The sequence below is a fragment of the Sus scrofa genome, chromosome 4 (genome assembly GCF_054392235.1).
Source record: "Sus scrofa isolate SSC_HxYL_T2T_F1_AM1 chromosome 4, Sscrofa_HxYL_maternal_Yorkshire_Landrace_v2.0, whole genome shotgun sequence".
Classification (NCBI taxonomy): Eukaryota; Metazoa; Chordata; class Mammalia; order Artiodactyla; family Suidae; genus Sus; species Sus scrofa.
The window spans coordinates 130,178,808-130,184,807 of record NC_139386.1 but is presented as its reverse complement, the minus strand read 5'-3'; positions in this window follow the sequence as shown (position 1 = coordinate 130,184,807).

Here is a 6,000-nt window from a genome sequence, read left to right as displayed (position 1 = left end):
AACCTGACTAGTATTCATGAGGATGAAGGTTCGATCCCGGGTCTCAGATCAGTGGGTAAGTATCTGGTGTTGCCATGAACTGTGGTGTAGGTCGAAGACACAGCTCAGATCCTGCGTGGCTATGGTGTAGGCTGGCAGCTGCAGCTCCAATTTGACCCCTAGACTGGGAACTTCCATATGCCTTGGGTGCAACCCTAAAAAAAAAAAAAGAAAAGAAAAGAAAAAGAAAAGAAATAAGAAGAATCTGAAACAAGGAAATTTTCTACAAAAATGTGTATCAGAGAGCTAGATATATGAGTGAAAATTGAAAACTAGCTACATGTCAACTGTAGAAGAAAAACTAAATAACTTATGGTACATCCATATAATGCATTATTCAATGATTAAAATTGTTTCCAAAAAATGTGTTTAGGAGTTTGGTGGCTCTTTTGGTGGCCCATTGCAGGTTGGGGATCCAGTGTTGTCAATGCAGTGACTTGGGTCCCTACTGTGACGTGGCTTTGATCCCTGGTCCAAGAACTTCTACATGCCATGGATGTGGCCAAAAAAATTCTGTTTAATGTTAAGAGAAGATATTTATAAGAAAAAACCCCAGAATATTTATTTATAAATATAATATTCAATTTTTTATACTTATAAGTACACAGTAAAAGAGACTTGAAGGGAATAAGTAAGAATTAATAGTGGTTTTGGTTAAGTGCTGATTATTATGTTTGTTTATCTTTTAACATATTTTCCATGTTTCCTACAAGGCACTGAAAAATAAGTAGGGTTTTCTGTCTGTTTTTGTTTTTTTAGCGTAGTAGTAAGGACAGAAACAAAACCAAAGCAAGTTGAAAGGGGAGCAGGAAGTAAAAAAGTAGTATTTGTTCTTTTTTGAGGAGCTCGATTGAAAAGGAGACAGTGGTAGCTTGAAGTTACTGTTGTTTTTAAGATAAAAGTAACTCGCATTTTGAAAATAGGTTGGGAATAAGCAATGACTTAGGGGCCCTCACGGAAGAGACAGGTGGATGAAGCACAGAGAATACTAACTGATACAGGGCACTTCAAGGAACTTGTGGTGTTTAACATAAATAAAGCAGCGCATGCACGCGGGACAGCAGCGGAAGATAGAGCTGGAAAAGTACAGTCAGGCTAAGACGTGAAGAACCCGTAGCCATGCCAAGGACTATGAGAGAGCCTCTTAGGCACCCATTTACATAGACTACATTGGAGGCAAACACATGATAGGACTGTTTTATTGTGATTACTCTAGCTGCAGAGTGTGGGAGAATACCGTAGCATCTGGAGTAAGGAAGACCTAAGGGGGTCTTTGGGATAATTAAGGAAACAAGGAAGCCCAAACTAAGGGAATCATGGCGAAGACGGACGTCAGAGCATGGGCTTGAGACGAATTAGGAGGCAGAATGAACCAGACCTGGTTACCCACTGAGTGTGAAGACTTGGAAGAAGGGATAGAGGGGATCCCTCTTCATATCTCAGAATTCCAGGAGGTGAAAAACGGAAGGCTGATGGTTTGGGGTTGGGAGAAAGAATTTTCAGTTTAGACGTCACATTTGAGAGGCGATTGAGACAACGAAGGTATACAATGTGTCTTTCAAGATTCAGAATCCCAACGAACTACAATCTTTCCAAGCCCTACTCCATTTCCTACTAATTTTTTGGGGGAAGGAGGAGGGAACTTGGTTTGGCGCAGGAGTTATTTTGGTGTTGGAATTATCTACATACTCTTTTCCAGTGATATTTATATTATTTATACTGTAAATTCTTATACCAAGACTATTTTGAATCCAGATTCGTTAGATAGGAGATGTATACAAGTTAATATGACACAAGCTACTTGGAGTGTTTGGGATTCATCTTTCACACAGTGGTTTCTTAATTCCAAATTTAGCCGATATTAACACAAGAATGTTAATTCTAATCTGAGAATTTCAATTCTATTCTGATTCTATATTTTATAATAACATTACCCAATTAGGAGTTCCCGTCGTGGCGCAGTGGTTAACGAATCCGACTAGGAACCATGAGGTTGCGGGTTCGATCCCTGCCCTTGCTCAGTGGGTTAACGATCCGGCGTTGCCGTGAGCTGTGGTGTAGGTTGCAGACGTGGCTCGGATCCCGCGCTGCTGTGGCTCTGGCGTAGGCCGGTGGATACAGCTCCGATTGGACCCCTAGCCTGGGAACCTCCATATGCCGCGGAAGCCCAAAAGAAATAGCAAAAAGACAAAAAAAAAACAAAAACAAAAAAAACCCAAAAAAACATTACCCAATTAATTAATGAATTTCCAAATCAAGAAGGCAGGAAAAAGTATTTTCACACCAAAAAAGACAGTATTTTCCCCTAAAAGGTTTCATAAAAATGTTGTGAGGTTTACCTCTTTTCATTCAATTTATGCTCAATTTTAGTCTGGCAAGAAAGCTGGAAAAAAATTAAAAAGAAATGCACTTGCATTTAAAAAATTACAGGTTTAGGGAAGAAGATGTCTAACACTTTACAAAACTGTCCTTTTACTTAGATCTCTGCAGCTCTCAAACATGCATAATCTACTTTTAAAGCTAAGAAAGTAAACAGAACACTTTTCTACAGTTTTTGGATCTGCAGAAATTATAGAGAATATTTAAATTCAAGAAATTAGAAAGTAACATTCAATTGAATCAAAAAAAGTAAAAGAAAGAAATTAATAGAGGCAATAGTGGAACTTAATTAGAAGAGGGAGGAAGTTCCTGTGTGGCTCAGCCGGTTAAGGATCTGGTGTCACTGCATCAGCTCAGGTGGCTGCTGTGGCGTGGGTTCCTTCACTGACCTGACCTGAGAGCTTTTGCATGCTACAGGAGCAGCCAAAAGGGGGGGGGGGGGCAGAAGAAATCAGAAGAGTGAAACTGATAAATTTAAGGGCTGATACTCAAAACAACCCATACACTAGCTTAATGGATAGAAAAGCATAAATATACAATATCAGGTAGGAAGAAAAACCCCAGAAATTAATAAGATAGTATATTGAGCAACTCACACAAATATAGTAGAAAACCTGGATGAAATGAATAACGTCTAGAGAAATATAAATTATCAAAACAGGCTCAAAAACATAAAAAAATCAGAGTTCCCAATGTGGCTCAACATGCAGCTAAGGATGTGATGTTGTCTCTTTGAGTATGCCTATTCCATCCTTGGCCTTGCTCAGTGGGTTAAGAATCTGGCATTGCCGTGGCTGTGGTATAGACCTCAGCTGTGGCTCTGGGAACTTCCATATGCTGCAGATTTGGCTATAGAAAAACTTTTTTAAAAAGAGTGATAAAAAAAAAATCAAAATGGAGTTCCTGTTGTGGCTCAGCAGGTTAAGAATCCGACTAGTATCCATGAGGATGCGGGTTTCATCCATGCCCTGCTCAGGGGATTAAGGATCTGTTGTTGCTGTAAGCTGTGGTGTAGGTTGCAGATGTGACTTGGATCTGGTGTGGCTGTGGCTGTGGCATAAGGCGGGCAGCTGCAGCTCTGATTTGACCCCTACCCTGGGAACGTCCATATGCCACAGGCGCGGCCATAAAAAGAAAAAAAAAAAAAATCTACACAGATCATTAACCTTGGTAGAAACTGAGAAAAGCATTCAAAATCTACTATTTTGGAGTGCTGGAGAAAGAAGAAAAGGCTTCCAGATGCAATTTAAGAAGTCATCGTAATGTGATCACCAAAACCTAAGGAGTATAAGAGACAAAATTATAGAATAATATCATATATACCAATCAATACAAAATTCCTGAAAGATCCAGAAATACATTAAAATAATAATGTATATAACAATTTATTTAAGGAATGCAAGACAATTTAAGGTTGGGAAACCTATTCATATAGTGCATCCATATTAATAGGTCAAATATAGAAAAATAGTATCATCTCCGTAGACCCCCAAATTTAATTTGAAATGATGATTCCAAAGAATACTATAAGAAAACACGTGATTGTTGCAATCGCCAAGATATGGAAGCAACCTAATTGTCCATCAACAGATGAATGGATAGTGAAGATGCGTATCTGAGTCATAAAAAAAAAAGAATGTAATTTTGCCATTTGCAACAACATAGATGGACTGGGAGGGTATAACGCTAAGTGAAATGAGTCAGGCAGAGAAAGACACATATTGTATGACATCACCTATATGTGGAATCTAAAAAATACAACAAACTAGCGAATATAACAAAAAAGCAGACTCACAAATATAGAGAACCAAGTAATGGTTACCAGTGGGGAGAAGGAAAGCAGGAGGGGAAGGCAGAAATTGGGGATTAAGAGGTATAAATTCTTATGTATAAAGTAAGCTACAAGGACATATTGTTCAACACAGGGAACTTAGCCAATATTTTATAGTAACTATAAATGGAGTATAACCTTTAGATGTGAATCACTATATTGTACACCTGTAACATCATATTGTACATCAATTATACTTTGATAAAAATGAAGAAAGTATGCATATAATCCTGCAGTAATAAAGCACATGAAACCTAGAAAAAAGCACATGGAACTCCAAAACATAAACTATAAAATAGTTAATTTGATTATTTAAAATTTAGAACAGATCTAAACAGACAGTTCTCCAAAAAAGACATATGGATGGCCAAAAAAACACATGAAAAGATGTTCAACATCACTCATTAGAGAGATGCAAATCAAAACCACGAAGAGGTACCACCTTACACCAGCCAGAATGGCCATCATCCAAAAGTCTACAAACAATAAGTGCTGGAGAGGATGTGGAAAATAGGGAACCCTATTACACTGTCAGTGGGATTGTAAATTGGTGCAACCACTGTGGAAAAGAGTATGGAGATGCCTCAGAAAACTAAAAATAGAACTACCATTTGATCCAGTAACCCCACTCCTGGGCATCCATCCAGAGAAAACCATGACTTGAAAAGACACATGCACTCCAAAGTTCACTGCAGCACTATTTGCAATAGCCAAGACATGGAAACAACCTAAATGTCCATTGACAGAGGAGTGGATCAAGAAGAGGTGGTACATATACACAATGGAATATTACTCAGCCATTAAAAGGAAATGAATAACAGCATTTGCAGCAACATGGATGGACCTAGAAATTATCATGCTAAGTGAAGTCAGACAGTGAGACACCAACATCAAATCCTATCACTTACATGTGGATCTAAAAAAGGACAGAGTGAACTTCTTTGCAGAACAGATACTGACTCACAGACTTTGAAAAACTTATGGTTTCCAAATGAGACAGTTTGGGGGGAGAGGGGATGGGTGGGGGGTCTGGGATAGAAATGCTATAAAATTGGGTGGTGACGATCTTTGTACTACTATAAATGTAATAAAATTCATTACAAAAATAAAATAGTCCTAAAAAAATTTAGAACTAACATATGCCCCAAATAGCATAAACAGGATGAAAAGCAAAACATAAACTGGGGAGATTTTTTTTTTTTAACAAAAAATGCAGGCATTCCCGTCATGGCTCAGTGGTTGACGAATCTGACTAGGAACCATGAGGTTGTGGGTTCGATCCCCGGCCTTGCTCAGCGGGTTAAGGATCCAGCGTTGCCGTGAGCTGTGGTGTAGGTTGCAGACGTGGCTCGGAATCCCATGTTGCTGTGGCTCTGGTGTAGGCCGGCAGCTGCAGCTCTGATTTGACCCCTACCCTGGGAACCTCCATATGCCGTGGGAGCGGCCCAAGAAGTGGCAAAAAGACCAAAAAAAAAAAAAAATGCAAATTACTGGTAAACAAGAAAAATATGTTTGGGGAGTTCCTATTGTGACTCTGTGGTCACCAACCTGACTAGTATCCATGATGATGTGGGTTTGATCCCTGGCCTCGCTCAGTGGGTTAAGGATCTGGCGTTGCTGTGCACTGTGGTGTAGGTCACAGATGTGGCTTGGATATGGCCTTGCTGTGGCTGTGGTGTAGGCCAGCAGCTGCAGGTCTGCTTTGACCCCTAGCAAGGGAACTTCCATATGCCATGGGTGTGGCCCTGAAA